The sequence below is a fragment of the Erinaceus europaeus genome, chromosome 4 (assembly GCF_950295315.1).
Source record: "Erinaceus europaeus chromosome 4, mEriEur2.1, whole genome shotgun sequence".
Taxonomy (NCBI): Eukaryota; Metazoa; Chordata; class Mammalia; order Eulipotyphla; family Erinaceidae; genus Erinaceus; species Erinaceus europaeus.
Window position 1 is genome coordinate 143,290,170 of NC_080165.1, and position 24,665 is coordinate 143,314,834.

Below are 24,665 nucleotides of genomic sequence, written 5' to 3' on the forward strand. Positions count from 1 at the left end.
GCTTATACAAATAGGCATGAAGCAGACATGTCAACACTGAATCCGCTCCGGGGGGGGGGGGGGGGCATGTCTGCTGCCGAAAACCTGCATCAGCCTGCGGAGGGCAGAGGGCACTGCTCTGATAACGGAGCTCGTGGCAACGGTCCCTTGTGACAACCGTGGAGCCAATTTCACTTTCGAGACAGAATCCAGAGAGGGACTTCATCTGGTGGGAGCCAGGAAACCCTACCTGCTGAGGAGGGGCCACAGATAACAGGGAAGAGGAGCTGTTTGGGTAATTAGACACGCATTCCTTAATACAGAGGCCGCTGACTGCGGAGTCTTGTCACTGAAGGTGGGGACACAGGGGTTTTTGGTTCGTGGTCATTTGGATACACTTTATGCTAATCACCAGTGTCCTGTGACTAATTCATTTAATAAAAACTCCAAGACTGTTCTAACTCAAAGCACCAAGATCAGTTATCACATTAAATACCGAATCTTGAGTCTTCTGTTTCCCCATATTTGAAGTGAAAGTCTAAACAAACCTGTATTTTTATTTCATCACTGCAGCTCCACTACTCAGGGCTTTTTTTTTTTTTTTCAGAAAAAGAGAAAGAAACCGAGGGAGAGAGACAAAGAGAGAAATGAGGGAAAGACAGAAAGACACGGCAGCACTAAAGCTTCTTGCAGTGTGGTGGAGATTAGCTATTCTCCTAGGACTAACCGTATATTTCTTCCTTCCTTCCTTCTTTTCTTTCTTTCTTTCTTTTTTTTTTTTTTTTATCAGAGTACAGATCATCTCTGGTTTATGATGGTACAGGGGATTAAACCTAGGATTTTGGAGCCCTGAGGCTCCATGAAAGTCTCTTTGCTTAACCATGATGCTGTCTACCCCCACCCAGCCCATTATTTCTCAAAGTATGGTTAGTGAGTATATCTGAGTCAGAATCACAGGATCCCACTAAAGACCAAGATTCCAGGGTGATGAATCCATCACCAGGTAGGGCACAGGCCTTGCCATGTGCCAGCCCTGGTTTGGAGTCTCCACACCACATGGGGGTGTCATAGCAGCAAGAGAAGTTTCAGCACTGCAGTCTCTCTCTGTCTCTCTCTCTGTGTCTGTGTGTGTGTGTCTCTCTCTCTCCTCTCTCAATTAAGAAGATACAGTGGCACAGAGCTGCACAACACACACACACACATAAAGGTCCAGATTTCAGCACTATAGTCTCTCTCTGTGTCTCTCTCTCTGTCGGGCTAGCATCCAGAGAGAGAGATGACCCAGGGACTAAGTTTGTGGCGGCAGGACAATTCAAATCTTTATTCATCCGAGCTTCCCAGAATTGGGCGGTAGGTAGCACATCTGGTTAAGCCACCTGGCACCAACCGCAGTGGCTGGCGTCAGCCTCTCGGTCTGCACGCCCACCCTCCTGCAGGTCAGAACACGGAAGAGACAAGACAGCAACGGAAGTGGTTTGACAATACCATACATAGTTAGGAGAGGGGCAGAGAAAAATGGAAGAGACTGGAAAGGTAGGAACTTCCTTAGCAACTGTTGCGAGGGTTTTAACTGGTAGCATTAATAAAAATACCCTGGGGGGAATTAGGAAGGAGACCTTTAGTCATTCGTAAGACAAAGCAGAAGATTGATATGTAGATAAAAGGATGGCCATAGTAGCAGAGAATGTAGGTGCTTTGTGAGCCCTGCCAAGCTCAACCATATCTGTCCCTCTGTCTCTGTCTCTCTCTCTCAATTAAGAAGATACAGTGGCACAAAGCTGCACAACACAAACACACATAAAGATAAAGGTCCAGATTTCAGGCGGTAGCTCAGCGGGTTAAGTGCATGTGGCACAAAGCACAAGGACCGGCGTAAGGATCCTGGTTCGAGCCCCCGAATCCCCACCTACAGGGGAGTCAAGTGAAGCAGGCCTACAGGTGTCTATCTTTCTCTCCTCTTCTCTTTCCCTCCTCTCCATTTATCTCTGTCCTATCCAGCAACGATGACATCAATAATAACTACAACAATAAAAAAAAAAAAGGGCAACAAAAGGGAATAAATAATTTTTTTTTTAAAAAAAGGGTCCAGATTTCAAACTCAGGGTTCTGGAGTCTGAGAATCTGAATTTTTTTATTGAAACAATGAGAACTTAATAGGGAAAGAGGACTAGAGACACCTGCAGCACTAATTTACTGACTGAGAAGCTTCCTTTTGTGGGTGTGGATTTTGGGCTTGAACCCCGTCCTTGAGCATGGTAAAGTATACTCTCCCATAGGCTACACCACTATCCACCCCTCCAACTCCAGGTATCTTTATGTTAAGCCAGTCTTGAGTAGTTCTCAAGCACACATATTTGAGAATCACCAGGCAAAGCGGTGTGGGGCATGAGGTTTACCAAGGTCAGTCAGTGGGCACTGAGTGAGAAGATCTCTTTTCTCCAAGAGTCCACAGGCCTGCTGGGAGCATCCGGGAGTGATCAGAAACAGCAAATAAGTGCAGGCAGAGGAAGAGAGTAGCGTGCGTCATGGCAGGAGATTGCTGGGCAGATGGATTTCCCTGATGCAGCAAGAGCTGGACACACCTGGTGGATACCACGTGACTTCCCAGCGTGTCCAGGGAGATCCCGCCCTTCAGGGAGGCCAGTGCCTGAAACAGGAGAGGAACACAGGAGGGTTAGCCGGCTGACCGGCTGAGGGTTAGTTCTCTCTGAGTCAAAAATGGATCCAGAGCTCTGGGAAGCCCATCATCTCGTTCCAAAGTAGCAAGAGGTCAGGCTCTGTCAGAAGAACTGCTTGAGGGCAGAGCCTGCATGCTGTCCACCACTCCACAGGCTCAGAGGTCCTGGGGCACCCTAAAAGGAGGCCAAAGGTTTAGCACTTGACAGTTGCTCTCTAAATGAAGGGTATTTTAAAACAAGACTTCTTTTTCCTCCCAACTTCTGCTCTTTCGCTGCCCACCCTCCCAGATTGCCGCTTTTTTTTTTTTTAACTTCCCTGAATGGTAAATATTGGAAACAGATTGCTTACGATGTCTTTTTGTAATTAAGTGTCATAAAATAGTTTCTTTTAATTTTATTTATTTTTATTGCCACCAGAGTTATCAGTTGGGGTTCAGTGACTGCAAAACAAATTCACCACTCCTGGTTGACTTTTTTTTCCCCCTCCCTCTTATTTTTGAGAGGAGACAAGGGGTGGGGGCAGAGGGAGAGAGAGAGAGGAGAGAGAGAGAGAAACCTACAGCACTGGGACTTGAACCCAGATCCACATGCATGGTAACATAGACGCTTTACTGGGTGTGCCACCACCTGTCTGCCCCAGTACACCTCCCTATGGGATCAGATTCACGCCCTTCAAGCTGCCTTTGCTTTTTGCTCAGACGGCCGTGGTCCTGGTCCCTCCAGTGCACACTGCGCTCTCCCATCCGCCTTCAGCCAGCTGGAGCCAACTTCTCTGAGATCACCAGAGCTCATTCTACATTTTCAGGAGTTTTGAGAGCCAGTTGTTAACTATAGACTTTACTATAAATCAAATTCTACACACTGCAATGAAGTGTTACATTAAAACCAAAGGTCATGCCTTATGATCCTACAATAGCACTCCAAGACATTTATTCAAAGAACAGGAGAACACCTATTTAGTGGGACATATGCACCTTTTTTTCATAGCTGCTTTATTTACAGCTGCCAAGGAGTGGAAGTAACCTAAACATTTATTGACAGATGACCATGACTGGATAAAGATGTTATGTTATACTCAATGCAGTATTATTCTGCAAATAAAAAAAAAACAAAAAACAAAAAACAGGAGGTTGGATAACACACTCTATCTACCACCTGAGGAAGACGGGTCCTGAAATTGGTGCAACTTGGAATGTTCCTACTCATGACCACAGATTGCAAGTTAGGACCTACAGGGACATAGAGGTTACACATCTAAGTTCATTTCCCACATCTACGCTCGACCGGACTTGCCAATATACGCGGATATCTTCGCCCACCCTGTCCAACGCTTGACGTCTCGTCATCCAATCTGGTCTCCTACGCCTACACTGAACTTCTCTGTTCCAGACTCTTGGAAACAGAGTTGGCAGTCAGCTGAGGTAAAGAACAAATACCTCATCACAGACCCCTGCGAGCGTCAACCCGGCTTTGACCTAGCATGTTATGACCGGGCCCTCCTCAATCGCTATCGAACAGGCCATGGCCGGTGCGCTGCTATGTTCCGTCGCTGGGGAGCCAGAGATGACCCGAACTGCCCCTGCGGCTACAGACAGACTATGACCCACATAGTTAACGACTGCCACCTCTCCAGATTCAAAGGAGGTCTCAAACTTTACATCAGGCTCAACCTGACGCTGTTGACTGGCTACGGAAGAAGGGCAAACGCTAGAAGAAGAAGAGGTTACACAGGCTCCTAAGCTAAATATGGGCCCCAGATCAAATCGATGGGGTTTACAGTCAACAATATTTATACATTTTCCCATATTTGGGAGCTACTCTTTTCCCTGATCCAGCTTTCCAGCCCTTTTGCCAACCATGACATCATCTCCCTAGACAATAACCTGGGTCCACCTGCATATCAAATGTCAAGCTCAGGCAAAAACTAAGAAAGTCATTGGCTCTTTGGAATATACCTAAAATAGACATACTAGCAATTTATAAAATGGAGACCCCAAATCTTTATCTGCAATATTCTTGCCTTTAGGTTCATGATTAATCAACAATTTGTATGGCTTTATATGTTAACTCTTTTTCAGCCACCAGGTTCCAAATGCTACCATGATGCCAACCAGACTTCCCTGGGCAGACAACCCCACCAGTGTGTCCTGGAGCTCCACTTCCTCAGAGCCCTGCCCCACTAGAGAAAGAGAGAGACAGGCTAGGAGTATGGGTTGACCTGTCAATGCCCATGTTCAGCAGGGAAGCAACTACAGAAGCCAGACCTTCCACCTTCTGTACCCCATAATGACCCTGGGTCCATACTCCCACAGGGTTAAAGAATAGGGAAGCTATCAGGGGAGGGGATGGGATATGGAGCCCTGGTGGTGAGAATTGTACCCCTCTCATCCTATGGTCTTGTCAGTGTTTCCATCTTATAGATAAATAAATTTTAAAAGAAAAACATAGGATTGTGTCCTTCATGATAAAATAGATGGAACCAAAGGTGATGATGCTTAGTGGAGGAAGGAAGGAAATGGAGAACAATTACTGGGTGATATAGATCGTATGTGGGTACAAGGAATTGAAGCTCTGGGGGTCAGATGGATCACCTGGCTGAGTGCACATGTTACAGTGTGTGAGGACCTGGGTTTGAGCCCTTGGTCCCCACCTGCAGGGGGAAAGCTTTATGAGTGATGAAGCAGGGCTGCAGACATCTCTGTTTCTCTCCCTTTCTACCTCTCCCTCCCCTTCCCTCTTTATTTCTAGCTATCTCTCTTTTTAAAAATTCTTTATTTTTTTTTTTATTGCATAAAGACAGCCAGAAATTGAGGGGGAGGGGGGAGCTAGAGAGGGAAAGAAACAGAGAGACACCTGCAACACTGCTTCATCACTCACAAAACTTTCCCACTGTTGGTGGGAACTGGGGGTTCGAACCCAGGTCCTTGCACATTGTAACGTGTGCTCAACCAGATGCGCCACCACCCAGCCCCTATTTCTGGCTATCTCTATGCAATAAATAAAGTTTTAAAAAACTTAAAAAAAAAAAAAAGGAACTGAAGCTCATGAACAAGCAAACAAACAAAAGTAAGTAAACAAAATTTCTGTAAGACTCTGTGAAAACTATGGTGCTTATGGGGGCAGAAGCACAGAGCCATGGGTGTGGTTGTGAAACTAGTCCCCTGTAATCGCTTCATCTTGTAAGTCCTTATTAAATAAGAAATAACAAAATAAAATAAAAAGCAGTGAAAACAAATGTCGTGGAGACTGGAACTCTTCCACTTGCTGGTTAAGTCAGCACATTCTGCTGTTATCTGTGCTTTAAACTCACTCGTGTCTAAACTGAGCCACACCATATAACAAGATGCTGGGGAATTACGCAGATGCAGTCTTTGCCCTCAGGCTACTGCCACTTCCCACATTCGCAGGTGCTTTTCTCAACCAATCCTGTCACTCCTGGCTGTTGCCCTATAAACAGCCCTCCTACTTCCTCTCTCTCTCTCTCCTGTTTTTTTTTTTTTACCTGGGGGATGGAAGGGTGGTGCGCGTAGTGGGGGATGGCCATTTTTGGCTAGCTCCACGTGGCCCAAACCACTGCACTCTGACCCAACCCTGAATAAAGGATTGTGTTCCCTCTCTACTCTGGATTTTCTTTCCCTCTCTCCACATGTCCTGCTGCCGCAAAGCCACACCTGGCGCCCTGAACAGGGACTGACCCGCCCAGACGCAGGTAAGTATACAGCCGCTTGACCCTCTGTGGACATGGGACAGGCTTTCTATCTCGGAGACGTTTTACTTGGGGCCGCACTGTGGAGTCTCTTGACCGTAATCACAGTGCTTGGGAGATGTGCGGGGTCCTCTCCCGTGCCTCCTTTAAGGAGCACTGACTCTGGCCTGAGAAGCAGCCCTAGTCTAGCTGACCATGAGGCTGTCGCCCAGAGACTCCTATTTTGACAGACATGTCTTAGGCTGCCACCACAGCTTCTGTAGCCCCTCCCTCTGCCACTTTTGCCAGAGGCAGGACGCCCTCCGGGACTCATGATACAAAATGGCAGAATCTGAAAAATTAGTTCACAGAGCCCCAAAACAAAACTTTCCTACCATTTCTTCCCCCCCCCCAACTCTCTCTAAATATCTTAAGCCTGCTTCTGTCTAACCTCTCTGCTTTCAGTAGTCTTAAACCGTGTGAGGAAAAATGGTTCAACTAGGACAGTACAGATCTAAATCCGTGTTTAAAATGACATGTCTTCGTAACAAAAGTTTTTCTCCTTGCATATTGAAGACCATGTTTATGTGTGTGTTTGAAGTTTGGTAAACATTAACTTTAAGGGTAGAAATGTAACTTTAAGGCTACATTCTTACCAGGCAAAGTTAAATGAAAAAGTTTTCAACATAATTCCCATAAAGGTAAAATTAACTTACATTTAAAGTCTGAGGTAAAAATTAGTTAAAAATCAATATATTTTAACTAAATTTGGTCTGAAAATCCTGCGCACACCTAGGGTGTGTCTCCATCTTGTATGGGTGTAACAAAAGGTAAAAAAAGACGTTATTGATATGTAAAGCTCTCAAATACCTTCTCAATTAGAGGTAGAACCAGCCCAGGCAAACGATAGATTGCACAGTGGTTATGCTAATGATTCTCATACCTGAGGCTCTAACAATGGTTCTTTGCCTTACCACATTTTATTAAATTGGTTAAGCAGCCTTAAAATGATATGAGAAAGACCTTCCAAATTTATAAAGATACTTAAACCAGTTATAATCATCAAGTTATCAATTATAGTAAACTTCTAACTTGTTACAAGTTTTATTTTTTTCACAAGTAAGTGATTGCAGCTGTCAAGCCTTCACATGAAGAAACATCTGCTCATATGGTAAGGTATTAAACTATAAAGAGTTCCTCCATATACAACTTATGTGAATTAACAACATTCACATATTTTTCTACACTTAACTGGTGTATCTCATCTTGCCACTATAGGCCTGCCTTTGTCAGCCAACAATTTAAAGATATTTCCCTTTATAACATCACCCATGCCACAGACATCCCTTACTACCCCCAAAGACAAATGGTTGTTTAGAAGGCCCACCAAACACCTAGGCTCAATTAAGTAAAAAAATATATAAGGGGAGATAGATACCCCAATATTCAGTTGGCGAAGGCACCAAACCTCTTTTTCTATAAAAAATTCAAATCAGATGCCCTGCTAACCACAGGAAGCAGATTGTGTTTCTTTCACAGGAATCCTGGGAAAAACCATCTGGACCCCTGCACACTCTGACATCACCCACTAGACCGCATGACTACATGACTACAGTGGCACACCCCCTGAAACCCATGATGTGACCTGACGCGATCTGAAGAACCTGATTCACAGACTCCAAGGACAGAACTTTCTTACTGCCTGTCTGCCCTTCCTGCTTCTGCTTTGCCTGTCATGTTTTGGCAGTTCCAACTCACTCTCTACAGTAAAGCAGAATTCCAGTGGCTGACCTTCCCCATGGAGATAGATGTGCAGTGTTTCATCCCCTGCCATTTCTCCCCCTAGGCGCCTACTTTAGACTGACACTTCTATTGGACTTGCTGGTATACCCTTTGGACACTTTACACAATTTTACAGCAGCTTCCTTCCCTTCATGCTGCTGGTTTTTCAAAGACTGACTCTGAGTAGTTCATAGACTTTGCAGACTGTTGCCTTGAGGACTATACAATGCCAAATAGCCCCTACGCTTGGTGGGCCATGCCCTCCCACCTACAGGTCCTGCCCTTTGAGGCAGGAAACGCCCCCTCATTATGAAGCCTGCCCCCCCCCCCAGAGACAGGCAATGTCCCTTTGCGCACCAAGCCTTCCCTTGACATCACACTGGCTCTTACTGCTCCCCCACTTGTCCCTTCCTGTTTTGTTATAGCATTCAGGTTTATGCCCAAAAGGTTTCTGCTCACCCCTACACTACTATTCCTCTGTCACAGATAGAGTCTTTTACAGACATTGAACCATCTTAATGCGATGACTAGATAAAAGATAAAGATGTAGAAAAATTGTGAGGAGATGGTTGAGCCTGGCAGAGCTTAACTTATGAGTCCCTCCAGGTAAGTCTCTCTCTCTAAAGAGAGTTGAGCACAGGGGGACACATGAATCTCACAAGGTTGGCGGCCATTTAAGCCTTCCCTCCCCCACAAAAACGTCCTACATCTTCCCACCTGAGCATGGCATTCCTTAAAAACATTTAAGCCTGCTCCACTCTGTATTTCCTATACTGTGTCCATTAGATATAAATGAAAAGGAGGAGATGCTGGGGAATTACGCAGATGCAGTCTTTGCCCTCCAGCTACTGCCACTTCCCACGAGAGTTATATGGTATTCTCAAGTGCTTTTCCCAACCAATCCTGTCCCGACACATCACTCCTAGCTGTTGCCCTATAAACAGCCCTCCTACTTTCTCTCTCACTCTCTCTCTCTCTCCTGGTGTGTGTGTGTGTGTGTGTGTGTGTGTGTGTGTGTGTGTGTGTGTGTGTGTGTGTGTGCGCGCGCACGTGCGCGCGCGCGCTGCAGGAATGCATCTGTAGGATTTGGTAGTGCCCTGGATTGGGCAAAGCTAAGGATTCCAACTCTGCACTACATCTGTCACAAAGTGTGCCGAAATGCCTCTGATGGTGGCTGGTTACTATTCTCTCATGAAGAATCATATGATATTCAAGCAAGCCAAAGGAAAGGGAGATACAGTAACTACGTAGACTGTATCTCCAGCTTTGTCAGCTTGTAATGAAACAATACAATTTACCCTTGGGGATGGGAATGAGACAGATGTACTGAGCAGGCAAGGGCCTTAATCCTAACTCCTGGGCTGACTACTAATAACACTGCACCAGACATGTGGGCTTCCTCTGCCCGATAGGGAAACCCGTCTCCAATTCTGACCTCCTGGGTCCCGGCCCCTCTCCTTCCAGGTTTGGCTTTCCTGTTCTTGAGCCTGTGGGACATGCGGCAACTGAACTCTCCCATGCCCCACCCTTAGACTAACACCCAAGAAGGGATGGCCCAACAAGAATCACAGTCAAATAGAAAGCAACGGATAAACTCACACAGGGCCTTTCTAGCCCAGTGTGAGATGGGAAATGGTTACTCAGGGACAGTTCTGAGCCTGGGTAGCCACTGGGGAAGGGCTGACTACTAATAACACTACACCGGACATGTGGGTCTCCTCTGCCCGATAGGGAAATCCGTCTCCAATTCTGACCTCCATGGGGAAGTTATTCTTCCTGCCAGAAGAAGCGGACTCCAGCCTTCCTTGCCTCTGCAGCACAGCAGTCTCAGAAGACAGAGAGGTAACACAGCAAGAAGTAGCACAAGGCAGAGCAGAAGCCAGGACGGGCAAGCAGGAGGCTGGTGGAGGAACAGCCAAGAGGAAGCACTTAGGAACACAGCGCACTCAGCTGGGAAAACAACATGCTATCTTGCGACGGACCGCTACAGCAGAAGAGCAGCAGGAAGGATCAGGGAACTCCAAAGGCGACCACCTAGGTGGGTCAGGAGTCGGCGCAGGGGAGAACAGAATACACCACACTCTGTTGGAGGGTGAATCTGAACTCAATTTTTATTCAGCCAGTGAGAACTTATATATCTTTCAGCCTGACATAAACAATATCTGAAACAGAAAGTAAAGCTCATTTCTTGATTAGATGGCCTTGCGGTTTTACAGAAATGTCGTAATTTATGGGGTGATGCATTTCTGAGTAATAGGCTTAGCAGATGGTATTTTACATAGAGTTTTAACATATTTCATAAGAGGAGGTGAGTAAATATTATTAAGAATTTTTCCTAAAACTTTATGTATTTGATGACCCATAACTTTGTCCACCTCATTTCCTGTTTATCTGTATCTAATCTGGGAACAGGGGCTGTTCATCCCCGATTACACGGCATCATTACCATGTACATAATGAAAACAATAATCAATTTAGATCTGCTCAGGATGCCAAGACCCACTCCCAGAATTCTTCCTTGAAGAGAGTTTTCCAAGGTGCTGACCCTGTCAGACCCATCGTTCTAGATTTGAGTGGGGCGTGGCACTATCTGGTGGGAAACAGGAATAATGGGAGACACAGGGAACGGTCAGCAGAACTTAGAAAAAGTGCCTCAACACTCCCAATCACATTGCCTATATGTTTCATTACAAAAAAGTAAGTGGGGGTAGATAGCATAAAGAGACTCTCATGCCTGAGGCTTTGAAGTCCCAGGTTCAATCCCCAGCACCATCATAAGCCAAATGAGCTGTGCTCTGGTAAAAATAAATGAATGAATAATAAAATGATATTTTAAAATAATAATAAGTAAATGGAAGGTAAACCAGAAGTCCACTGGAAATTTTCTATTCTATACACAGGCACACAAACACATACACATTTTAACTTTTCTGCTATACTATATGTAAATATAAAATATATCCATATATAATAATGTATATCTAGATTTATAATATATTTACCAATCAAATGTTTAAGCTAATATATGATTAAAATGTATAGATATTATCCCATTGTTTTGCCTATCAAATCCCAAGTTAAGCACCAGAGAAGGTAAGCCAGAGAGACACTAGATGTCAACGCAGCCCATGGCACACACTCATAAATGGCGGAGCTGAAATGGAACCTTCCATCTGGACCCCCATATTATGCCCACTCTCCTTACTTGGTCCTGCAGAGATGCGGGGGCAAGGCCGATGACTGAGCCACACGGCACTTCCAAGCCACCAATGGAAGCCGTCCTTCACCTCCTGCTCGCTCCTGTGCCAGGAGCCACAGTCAGGGCGCCACATGGTGTGTTGGCGTGTGAGCTGACCATCCTGGGCCAGGACTGCTGGCCAGGGAGCCGGACCGGTGGAGGGTCTCACCCCACCTCCCTGAGCCTCTGTGAAAGGCCTCTGTGTGCTCGTCAGTGGGCAAAGCAATGGGCCAATGTGTGGGCTGCGCCAGTTAATTATCCAGCCCTCCTTCTGCTCCCTGGAAGCCCAGGTCCCTCTGGATGGCCAGCACTCTGCGTTTCTGATGTCAAGTGGCCTGCTTCCACCTCTCAGGGGGGCGGGTATTGGTTGATCTTTTAGGCTCCCATTTGGCTCTTAAAACACAAACATCTGCTGGGTTTGGTTGGCCTATAGCAGGTTTCAGAGTGAAGAGGGATGGAGAAAAGGAGAGCAGAGGGAATGAAGAACTGGGGGTAGCAGAGGGTGAGAGCGGACGTGCTGGCGAGTTAATTAGCTGCTATGTGCTGGAGGGGCTTCCTCCAGCCAGAACCCTGATCAGCCCTCCACCCTCAGCCCCACACCCTGACGTGAAAAGCAGAGGACTTCAGCTGAGTTTCATTACAAAACCCCAAATAGAATCCGTGGAAGCTTCTCCTCCATTGCTTTGCTTACTCCAACTGTTCCTTTTTCTCACCAGTTGGCTATTATTTTCTAACGCATTTTGATAATTACTTTATCAATCAAGAGAGATAAACAAAAGCCTAAAAATACATCTGAGTGGATGCATTCCCAGAGCCAGTACTGTTATTTTCTGTTTGTTTGTTTGTTTTTTTTAATGTAATAGACTTGCTTGGGAAAGAATTCCTCATTCACTGATGTTTCCACTAAACTATAATAACTAACCCCTGCCCTCCTGGCTCTCCTGTCTAGGGCCAAAGAAACTCAGGGAGCTTCAGAAATGCTCTCCAGGCCTGACAAGACTGGCCTAAACTCTTACCCTGATTATAAATGAATCTCTCTTTGAGTCACTTTTGAAGAAAATAAAAAGCAAAAGACGGGAGTCGGGCAGTAGCACAGCAGGTTAAGCGCACATGGCACAAAGCGCAAGGACCAGCGTAAGGATCCCAGTTCGAGCCCCCGGCTCCCCACCTGTAGGGGAGTCACTTCACAGGCGGTGAAGCAGGTCTGCAGGTGTCTGTCTTTCTCTCCCCTTCTCTGTCTCCCCAAATCTCTCCATTTCTCTCTGTCCTATCCAGCGACAGCAACAACAGTAACCACAACAATGATAAAACAACAAGGACAATAAAAGGGAAAAAAATGGCCTCCAGGAGCAGTGGATTTGTGGTTCAGGCACCAAGCTCCGGCAATAACCCTGGAGGCAAAAAAAAAAAAAAAAAAAAAAAGGCAAGAGATGGCCCAGAAGCAGAGTGCATGCTTTGAATGCCTGAGGTTCTCGGTTCAATCTCCAGCTCCACATTTTTAATGTGGTGTGTGTGTGTGTGTGTGTGTGTGTGTGTGTGTGTGTGTGTGTGTGTGTGTGTTTTGGGAAGGGGTGGGGGATTGTATTGAAAGTTGCAACTGTTTAGAGAGAAAAGCCATCTATGACTCAATGAACAGAGTTCATGTTTCAGAAGTCCAAGTTCTGTCTAGCTGGCCCTGTGAGTGAGCAGCCAGACATAAGCCCAGCCCATTAGACCCCGCATGGGTACCTCCCGGAGTGAACGAACCCAGCCAGACCTTTATAACACCAGGGGGGACGGGTAATGATGGCCACACTAAGTAGGACAGGCATTAGCTGCAACTTCTGCCTTAGTTCCAGGATTTCGGAATGAAAAAGTCACAGGGGCAGAACACCTTGGTGGCCAATTAATGGGAAACACACCCAAGACATCCCACCTTCTGCTGGGTTTCTGTTTCCCAAAGCATAAGTGCCCCCTGTCTGGGGGTGGGGTAGGGAGGGTGACTCTATGTTTTATTTATTTTTTTATCTTTATGAATTGGATAGAGACAGCCAGAAATCGAGAGGGAAGGGGGAGATAGAGAGGGAAAGAGTTATAGAGACACCTGCAGTCCTGCTTCAGCACTCATAAAGCTTTTCCCCCTATAGGTGGGGACCAGGGGCTTGAACCTGGGTCCTTGTGCATTGTAATATGTGCTCTTAACCAGGTACACCACCACCCAGCCCCTTATGTTTTCTTTCCCATCAAGAACAGCACAGGACTAAGACTAGAATGTGCAATGACTACTTCCACCAGACACAGCAGGTACTACACGGAGAGAGACCTGCAGGCAACCACCCAATTTATAGCTGCTCACGTAAAAGCCATCAGGAGGATCGTGAAACGATACTCCATATGGTGCCCTGAAGCTTCCAAAAATTTATATGAGAAAGGGGCTTGGAAGGAGACAAGGAAGGTTGAAGCCAAGCATCTGTGGCAACCTGGAAAAGACACCCCCTCCTGGCCCCCACCCCCACTGTATCCCCAGGGGTGGCCTTGGAAGACCGGCTGTGATGCGGCCCAGGCAACACGGGGTCACGGACTTTGGCTCGTTCAGCTTTTCCATTAACCAAGCTTATGTTTTCTAGTATAAATGAACTCTACAGTTACACAGTGTGCAGGCTTCAGGATAGTGTTTGCCAAATGGAAAAACATTTGGAGGTTGGGAAAATATCTTGCCCATAAATTACTAAAGGCACAGAGAATCTAAAAAGAGGGATGAAATCAGAAGCCAAGGAAAAGCCAGGAGGACGCCAATGTAGAAATAGAGATACACACACACACACACACACACAGAGAGAGGGAGAGAGAGGACTCTGTAATTATTCCTCTTCAAGACCTGCCTTCAGAGTGAAAAGGCAAGTTTCTAAGCCACGTCTGAACCTCAGAAAAAAAAGTCACTATGCCTGCATCTAGGGAAGCCTGTTTCTAATGGTGATCAGGCCCCCATATTTCATCCTGAGCAGAGCTCTCTCCATTGAGCGAGTTAAGTACCACTCACCAGTTGGCGACAAAAGCCCATTGTCTTTGAAAAGTGTGGCAAAGGCCAGTTACACACTTGTTAATTTCCTGATTTATGACAGGCAAGATGGAAATGAAGATAGTACATCCTCTCTCTCTCTCTCTCTCTCTCCCCCCCCCCGTGTGTGTGTGTGTGTGTGTGTGTGTGTGTGTGTGTGTGTGTGTATCTCTGTGTGTCTCTCTTTTGGTGGTGGTGGAAACTATTAGAGCAGAGGCAGATCAGGAAGTTTGTGATAAAGAAAAGCCAAGCTCTCGTCTGACATACAAGCTCTCTCTTGGCTTAAGTAAACCTGCTCCTTCAAGGTCTGCCATCCACAGAGCCGGAGGCTCGCATTTCACTGCTAAATCTGAGTCAACAATCTCTAATCTGGACACTGGGTTCGGAATCCAGGCTCAAGTTGCACTTGGAAGCTGACAGCGGGGACGAGAGCAGAGGAAAATATGGTCTTTGTTTCGGGTCTGATGGTCCCCACCAAGTCCCAGCTGAGGTCATGTGTCATTTGCTGTCATCAACAAGATAAAAGTGTGCACCTCTCCGGTCCTGCCGCGGCTCTGCTGCCATGTAGAGGAAGGCCAGGGAGCGCCCTAGCCTGGAGTCAGGGGCCAAGTTTGCGGGGAGCTGAGATTTTGAGTCCTTTTCATCTTTCTGACACATGACACCACGACATAGGCGGTTCTTGCCGGGTTGCTATGCAGATATACAATTTCTGAAAAGTTACACCCGGAAAGCAAAAACCCCAGGCTGGATTAGCATTTCACAAAGAACAGGGATAAAATGTGTAGCAGTTAGGTTAAAAAGCTAAAAAAAAAAAATGAATTAAATTTTGTGAAAATAGTCTTTTCTTTTTTTTTAGGATCAATAAGTTTAAGTGTATCCTGTTGCCTTTCTGGCCTTTGGTCCTGAGCCTCAGTTCAGCTACCGTGTGTGCAAGAAACCGCCAGCCAGATGGTAAAGGCCAGGAGGGGATCAGGGGTGAGGGGTGGGGGGCTCAGGGCGCAGGAAATGTGAAAGCAGAAGGCTCACTAGTGGGTTCTTTTGTGCAAGTAAAGCTTTCTTTCTGCTTGTGATTGCTTCCGTTTGGTCTTCTGCGCTGTGCTAATCTTCTCCTTTTGTTTGAATAAACCTAGAAAGACAACAAAACAAGACAAAAACCACAACCACACAGTCCAGAGGTCCTGGCTAAACATATTTGGGCATCTCCTTTCTTCACCATGTTCAGAGGGTCAGAGGGCCTGCCTTCCAGAGCTCGCTGGCTCCCTCACCAGCCCCTCCAGACCGGAAAATGCAGGACTTCGCCCATCAGAAGAGACAGGACACGCGGCACTGACAAAAAATGTCACGTGAAGGTGAGAGGTGGGTGTGTGTTGAGGGTGGACTGGGGGTTAGGGGTTCTCCTTGTTGTCTGGGAGGTCTGGTAACCCTCTCCCCAAGACTGACCTCTTTTCCCCCAAGCACTCATTTCCCAGCTGGCCTGGTCACACAGCCAGGGCTGGAGTGGAGGTGGAGGCTGTGTGTATGGGGGGGGGGGGAGACTTACTGCTGCTCAGACCCCAGGACTTCCTAATGGTCTCAACTCTGAAAACTCTGGAGGGAAGCCCAGAGCAGGGCATGGGGAAGGGGGTTCTGGAGACAGAGTGTGTTGAGGAGCTGCAGGGGACTCAGCTGAGTCTATTCTCACAGCAGATGGGATGATGTGCAGGGAGAGAGCCGCCAGGATCGCCATGCAGGCGCTGGCACGCAGAGAGCGTGCTGAACACCGAGCGCACAGAAAGAGCATGGAGACAGAGCGGCGCTGGTCCGTGCCCTCAGAGCGCCCTCAGAGCGACTGGGCAGAGGGAGCAGGTGGCCAGGAACACACAGGAGAGAGGGGACTGGACCGACTAAGCCTCCCTGACTGTTGGAAGGTGAGCTTGAAGAATACCTGCAGGAAAGGAGTACTGGGAACCAGGCAAAGAAGACAGTGAACGGGCAGGTGCTCTTTTCTGTGACTCAGGAGAGAGGGGCCACTTAGTGTTCCAGTCCCTCTCAAAGAGGGGATGGCAGAGCCTGGGAGGTGCTAGGGTGGTTTACTTAACAGACTATCATGCTGAAGATTCGGAAGTCCAAGGTTCAATTCCCAGCACTATCTTAAGCCAAAGATGAGCAATTCACTAGCTATAGTCATAATCATAAAAGGAAGAAGAAGGTGGAGGAGAAGTAGAAGAAGGAAAAGGAGAAGAAAGGGAAAAGAGGAAAGCAAAGGAGGAGGAAGACGAAAGAGAGGTGGTATGACATACATGAGAATAACTCATGTAAAAGTGGGCCACACACACATATACACAACGCTACTCAGATATTAAAAATGGTGAATTCAGGAGTTTGGGCGGTAGCGCAGCGGGTTAAGCGCAGGTGGCACAAAGTGCAAGGACCAGTGTAAGGATCCCGGTTCGAGCCCCCGGCTCCCCTGCAGGGGAGTCGCTTCACAAGCAGTAAAGCAGGTCTGCAGGTGTCTGTCTTTCTCTCCCCCCCTCTGTCTTCCCCTCCTCTCTGTCCTGTCCAACAACAACGACATCAATAATAACTATAACAATAAAACAACAAGGGCAACCAAAAGGGAATAAATAAATAAATTTTTTTTAAAAGTGGTGAATTCAACTTCTTCACCCCATCTTGGATGGAGCTTGAAAGAATCATGTTAAGTTACATAAGCCAGAAAGAGAAGGATGAATATGGGATGTTCCCATTCATGGACATAAGTTGAGAAATAAGAACAGAAGGGAAAACACAAAGCAGACTGTAGACTGGATTTGGTGTATTACACCAAAGTAAAAGTGTGTGTGTGGGGGGGGGGGTGGAGCACGGAGAGGTGTTCAGGTCCTGGAACATGATGGCAGAGGAGGACCAGGTAGGGGCAGAGGCCTAGAGTGTTATGTGGAAAACTAAGAAATGTTACACATGTACCAACTACTATATTTTACTGTTGACTATAAACCATTACTCCCACTGGCAGAGACAAAATAGATTGGGCCACACAGAAGGTCCTCAGTTAAGTCTACTTTAATTCATGCCTGCAGGCATTCACTCTCCCCGAGAGGGAGGAAAAAGTACAGCGTGCTGCCTAGTCAGCGCATCAGCTCTGTCCCAGCTCCAGACTCCTCCACTTGCTCAGACAGTGAGTGCTTAGCCTCCTCACCTGTGGGATGGGAACATCTGAGTGAGGCTGCAGCAGGGTGGCATTCAAGCCATCAGCAGGGGTGTTCCCAACGGAATTTGGGACAATTAGCATACGAATGATGTCAGCCTGAGGTGAGCACACTCACAAGGGAGTGTATATCCAGCCATGACATCATCTCCCCAGACAATAACTTGGATCCACTGGCATATCAGAATTCAGACTCAGGGGCAAAAAGACAACAACAACAACAACAACAACGATAAACTAGTGTAGCCACAGGCCCTTTGGAACTTAACTAAAATAGGCCTACTTGCTGTCTACAAAATGGAGGACCCCCCAACTCTTCATCGGCACTATTCCAGCCCTTAGGTCCATAATTGGTCAACAATTTGTTTGGCTTTGTATGTTAACTCTCTTGTCAACCGCCAGGTTCCAGATGCCAGCATGATGCCCACCAGACTTCCCTGGACAGACAACCCCACCCATGTGTCCTGGAGCCCCGCTTCCCCAGAGCCCTGCCCCACTCGGGAAAGAGAGAGACAGGCTGGGAGTATGGATCGACCTGTCAACGCCCATGCTCAGCAGGGAAGCAATTCCAGAAGCCAGACCTCCCACCTTCTGCATCCCACAATGACCGTGGGTCCATACTCCCAGAGGGATAAAGAATAGGAAAGCTGTCAGGGGAGGGGATGGGATACGGAGTTCTGGTGGTGGGAATTGTGCAGTTATACCCCTATTATCCTATGATTTTTGTCAATGTTTCCTTTTTATAAATAAAAAATTAAAACAAACAAACAAGGGAGTGTATATAAGCAGGGACTTGTAGTAGCTCTCTTGATTGGATCACCTGCATCAATGCACATTCCTGTTGGTGTGGCTCCGGCTTGATCCTCATCTCTGATCTTGGGTCGCTTACTCATGGACTTTGGACCTCTGCCTCTTTTCTGAACTAGACTGTACAGTGATTTATTATTATTATTATTATGAATAAACCTCTCTTTTGTTTAACTCTAAATGGGACCACGTTTTATTGACAACACTTTCCAAGAGAGGGTCTGCAGCTGCTGGGTGGGCCTCCCCCTGCCTATGAAGGATGGGTGAGAGGAGAGCACATGAACCAGAGGTGAGGACATCACCCACATGTGCTCCACCAGCTGAGCCAAACCCAAACTGAGTTACAGCCTGAGCTAACGCTGGCATTCCTATAGCTGTGGCGATATCAAAAGAGCCTTGTGGCCAGGTGGTGGCACACCTAAGTGCACACATTACAGTGCGCAAGGAGCTGAGTTCAAGCCCCTGGTCCCCACCTGCAGGGGGAAAGCTTCATGAGTGGTGAAGCAGGGCTGCAGGTGTCTCTGTCTCTCTCCTCCCCCTCTCAATTTCTGTCTCTATCCAATAATAAAAATTAAATATATGTGTTAGTATATATATTTAAAGAGCTATGTGTTTGGGAGTCAGGAATACAAATCTTAGATTTTCAACTCACTGAGCAGATCACTGGATTTTCCTGGACTACATCTTCCTCATCTAGACATGAGGGTGGTGCTACGTGTAGCATGTGTTTTTTGTGAGCACTGTCTGTGAAGGTGCGTGTGTGTGACTGTCCCATCATGGTGCCTGTCCAATGCTTCTGTCTGTTAGTTGACCAGAAGTCCAGTGGTCCAGAACCAAAGTTCAGAGTCAGCCTCCTGCTCTCTGGTAAAGTGATGGCTCCCCTGGTGGCCTGGCGGTGACACTGCTGCCCTGGTCTGACACTCCATCCTCCTGTGTATCATGCCATAGGATCAAGCCCAGCTTACAGACCCCCACGTCAGACCAGTGGGAAACGGTAAGCAGAGACTGGTCCCCATGGATGCTTTTTCCCAGCCCCAGGAGGTTTTTGTAGATTGATTGGTTGGGGAGTGAGAAAGAATCAGAGCATCACTCTGGTATAGGCAAGGCCAGGAATCAAACTCAGGACTTTTTTTCTTTTTTGCAGGGGGGGGGGGGGAGTCTAACATCTGACTTTCTAATCAGTACACTGCACCACCTCCCAGGCCACTGCCAATGTGCTGCTCTCTCCTTTCATGTTTCTCTGAGCTTGTCCCGTCTCACTCTAAGTTTACCCCTGGATTCAGTGACAGTTGAGTTTTCAGTGGCATTCACAACCGAGTGTCCAGAGAAGTAATTGTAGATTTCTCTCTCTCTCTCTCTTTCTCTCTCTCTCAGAACAGTGTAACAATCAGAGATGTCTCAGTCTCGTGTATTTGGAGTCAAGTAAATGAGTTGAAATCTGCCCTGTGGCCTGGACCACCCATCACCCTGGACCCTAGCCAGGCCCCTTGAGATGGAGAGAGTGAACTCAGGAGCCCACCGCTGGGCCTTTGGCTACCTGTGGCACCTGGAGCAGACCCCACACACACTCACACTTTACCCCCTCCCACACACACACCTTATTTTCATGCCTTAATTTCTTTGGTTTGGACTGGGGAGCTAATTCAGTAGTAAAAGACAGGATTTGAAGACGTGAGATCCCAAGATCCATCCTTGGTACCACATCCTTGGTACCAGAGCTCAACGGTGTCCTGGCACCTCTCCCTTCTCTCTCAAAAATAAAATAAATCTCCAAAAAAATCTGTGTACACCTATGTTCATAGCAGCACAATTTGTAATAGCCAAAACTTGGAAACAACCCAGGTGTCCAACAAAAGATGAGTGGCTGAGCAAGGTGGTCTATATACACAATGGAATACTACTCAGCTATTAAAAATGATCACTTCATTTTCCTTACCTCATCTTGGATGGAGCTTGAAGGAATTGTGTTGAGGAAGATAAGACAGAAAGAGAAGAATGAATATGGGATGATCCACTCATAGACAGAAGTGGAGAAATAAGAACAGAAGGGAAAACACAAAGCAGAATTTGGACTGGATTTTGTGTATTACACCAGAGTAAAGGACTTGGGTGAGGGGGAGTGTTCTGGTCCTGAAACATGATGGCGGAGGAGGACTTAGATGGGGCAGGGGGTTAGAGTGTTACGTGGAAACCTGAGAAATGTAATACATGTACCAATGACTGCATTTTACTATCTACTGCAAACCATTAATTTCAATAAAAATAAATAAATCTTAAATAAAGAAAATGTTTATCTTGAATTTGCATATTCTTTTGACTATGAAACAGGGACAATAATAATACCAGTACCTCCCTCCCAGAATTCAAGAAGTGAACCATGTAGTCTAGGAGGTGGCACAGTGGATAAGGCAGTGGATTCTCAAATATGAGGTCCCTAGTTCAATCCCCAGCAGCACATGTAACAGAATAATGTCTGGTTCTTTCTTTCTCTCCTCCTATCTTTCTCATTAATAAATGAATAAAATCTTAAAAAAACAAATAAGTGAACTGTATAAACCTCTGCATCATTTTGTTTGTTTCTACATGAAGCAATTTCCTTCTCATCAGAAGAATCATACATAGCAGTGACAACTGTTAGTCCGATCCACAGTAAGAAGACAGAGTGAGAGGCCTTTTCTGTGGGTGGGGACTGGCTTTCCACCTCTATGTGCCCAAGAGTCCAGGAACTGTCCCCTCTTGAAGCCTCTTCTGGGTGTCAAGTGTGGTGGCTCTGTGACCTGGAGTCACTGAGTGGCACAGAGACCCAAGGGTTGCAGCCAAACCTTGTGTCCAGGTGCTACTCACTGCCCTCAGAAGCCCAAATATCTGCTGGTTCACTGGTCCAGTCTGTGTGGCACTGCCACCTCCTCCCTTGAAACCAGAAAAGAAAGAAACTGCAGTCCTGTATTCCTTGTATCATTCTTTTTTTTTTTTAATATTTATTTATTTCCTTTTTGTTGCCCTTGTTTTTATTGTTGTTGTAGTTATTATTGTATATCAATAGCTATGGTTGGAATTCCCATGGGAATTGCAGAAGCAAGAGGCAAACCCCTTTGGGGGGAGCCCCAGACCTGCATGGTTTTATTAACCACACGAAGATCTTGGAGGAGGCACCATGTTTCTGAGCGCTTTTTAATAACAAAGAGGCAAAGGCCATTGTTCCACCCAGACAGGCTCGTTAGAAAGCCAATCTAAGCAGGGAGTTTGGTTACGAGCAGTGGCAGTTAGTATTGGGGGTGCTGTTTAAATCTAGAAGTCTCGCAGGAGTGGGTGTTGCGCTCTGTGGAGGCATCTGTGGATATTATAACATCAAGACATTCCAGCAGATCTCTGCCCAATAGGTTGGTGCTAATATCAGCTACCAAAGGATGTAAGTGTCTGATAGTCCCTTCCGAGTCTTCCCACATAAACGAATCTCGTCTGAGAAAGGCTTGGGTCAACCCTTCAACACTGTGTAAACAGGGTCCTGGGAGGAGTTCCCAACTCTGGGGAACCTCTGCTTGCCTTAAAATCGTCTTTTCTGTCCCCGTGTCAATCAAGCACTTAAAAGGAATATTACCAATCCTTACTGTCATAGTAGGGTGACCTCGTTCTAAAACAGGAGTGGTCCACAAAATCTCAGGCTCTAAATTCGCGCCATTTTAGGGGCATGCCATTTTTATGAAACTTGGACCAACAATCTCTTCTCCAATGAAAACCTTTCTGGCATCCAGGACAAGGTGTTCGTGGCCTCTGGTTCCCTGACTGGAGGCAGGGTTGCCCTGACTGGAGGCGGAGTTGTCCTGACAGGAGGCGGGGTGGTGGCTTATTTTCTGGACATTGGTTACACCAATGCCCTTGGTGACCGCACTGAAAGCAAGCCCCCTTTTGCTTACGTGGGGTAGCTGCATAGGCCTATGTCATATTGGGTGTCTCATAAGAGCCTGGTCTAAGTTCCTGTGTAGCTAAGATCCAGGCATCTGGGTGTTCGTGTTTAAGACTGAGGCATGCCTGATGGAATTCCAGAATCATGCCATCCCAGACAATAGAACACAGGAGGAGAAAACGGGTGTTAGGATTATAAATCTTTCTCTCTAAGCTTGACTGGACCCTGGTAATGAAGTTAGCTAGAGATTCATCGCGTTCTTGGCGAAGGGAGAGAATGGGGGCTGAGGCCGCTCCCTTGGATGGTGTTAACCTCTCCCATGCTTGGGATGCACAGATGTGTACCTGTTCAAAATAACCAGCTGAAAACTTGGCCTCTGACTGCTGAATTCTGGTTTCAAAATCACCCATTCCAAACTGTGCGTCAAAATTCCACTCCAGCTGATTCTGACTATTTCTCCAGGATTGCTGTAAGCATTCATCACGAAAAAATGCCTCCTATTGCAGGAAGAGAGGGCCTGGGAGCATAGCACAAGCTACATCCCTCCAGTCTTGTGGGGTATTAAGGTGTTAGAGAAAGCCTCGTAAAATGGACTTGGTCCATGGGGCATGAATTCCATCCTCCTTAACTTCCTTGCAAAGTTCTATAAGATCTTTGGAGGAGTATGGATGCCATGCCTGAGGGTTTTGTCTATTGGGGGCCACATTTGGGGGGAGGAGTCACGGAAGTGGAAACCGCCTGAGGAGCAGCAGCGGCAGCCAGAGAAGCCGAACGCGTGTCTGCCAAAACGGAATTCTTGGGGTAAAATGCAGAGGGCTTAGAGTGGGTAAGCGCCAAGACAATATCCCTTAACTCTTGTATCTCAGCCTCAAGGTCCCTTTTGGGAGGGTGCCCTATATATACCCGAAAGCTGTGAACATGGTCAAGAGGATCCACAGTGCGGCCCCGAGTAAAACGTCTCCGAGATAGAAAAGCTGTCTCATGAGAGAAGAGTAGAGGGTTTGGGAAGCCTCTTCATAGAGGTCTCCCATGGCGGAGAGGAACACGAGGCCGCAGAGAGTCAAGCGGTTGTATACTTACCTGTGTCTGGGCGGGTCAGTCCCTGTTCAGGCGCCAGATGTTAGGCTGCGCCCCATGGAGGAGAGATAGAGGAGATCCTGAGTAGAGAGGGAACACAATTCTTTATTCGCACGGGCACCTCAGAGTTGGGTGAGAGCGCAATGGTTCAGGGCCACGTGGAGCTAGCCAAAATGGCCACCTCCTGCTATGCACTGCACCCTTCCATTCACAGAGGTGAAAAGCATGCAAGAGACAGAGAGGGGCGGAAGAATAAGAGCTTTTATGGGAGAAAGTCGGGACATGTTTGGCTAGGAAACAAGGCACTTGGAGATAGGATAATGGGAAGGGGGAGGAGTAACCAAAGCACTCCAACTATCGTGGGAAATTGACAATGCCCTGAGGGGACAATATGGCGGCTGTGACTGCATCTGCACAATTTCCCAGCAGGGGAGAGAAAGAGAGACACCTGCAGACCTGCTTCACCGCCTGTGAAGCGACTCCCCTACAGGTAGGGAGCGGGGGCTCAAACCGGGATCCTTACGCCAGTCCTTGCGTTTTGCGCCACATGCACTTAACCTGCTGCGCTACCGCCCAACTCCCATCATTCTTGTTTTTAAGAGTTTCACTATGGTCTGAGGTTGGATGGAAGCACCTCACCACAGCCAACATTTTCTACCACAAGGATACAGGACAGCTCTCAAAGGGTGTAAAGTCAGGAGGGACACCAAGCCCACCTTGGAAGGACCCAGACAGCTGGGAAGGGCAGTAGGAGAAGTGACCATGATCCACTCAAAAGAGCCCTGAGCACGCAAAGGAGAAGTGGTGAATTGAGCCTCAGGGAATGGAGCTTGGCTCAGGGCTTGGCTTCACAAAGTGGGAGGGGGCATAGAAACTAAGTAGGGCTCTGAAGAGATGAGGTATGTGGATGTGGTTTCTGGACACTTCACCATGTAGTCATCTGTGCAGGGACGCCAGGAAGGATGGGGTCATGGAGCATCTGAAATTTGCTGTCTGAAAGACGGCAAGGTATACAAATGTTAGAGTCAACGAGAATAAGAGCCCTACTCTGCTAAAAAAAAAAAAAGATTAGGGCAAGAGCAGGTCTATCTGGGAGTATAGGTCAGCACCCCTACCATCCATCTCAGCAAGAAGTTACAGAAGCTTGAAACTCCATCCATCAGCACCCCAGGAGAATTCTGGTCTATACTCCTACATGGGGAGTTGAGTTCAGGGAGTTAACATGCTGAGCCTAGGGAACACAGGCAGTACTGTGGCGTGCCGGAGTACATATTCTGTGCCATAGGAGTTTCCT

The 24,665-nt window shown here is 47.0% G+C and overlaps 1 protein-coding gene across 1 annotated transcript in view; it reads right to left on the reverse strand.

Moving 5' to 3' along the window:
- Positions 1 to 2,542: 2,542 nt before the first annotated feature.
- SOBP (sine oculis binding protein homolog) overlaps positions 2,543 to 24,665 on the reverse strand; it is a 255,276-nt gene continuing 233,153 nt past the window's right edge. The window contains exon 7 of the mRNA XM_060190676.1: positions 2,543 to 2,626. The gene's annotated coding sequence lies outside the window, so the exon portion shown is untranslated. The remainder of the gene's footprint in view (positions 2,627 to 24,665) is intronic.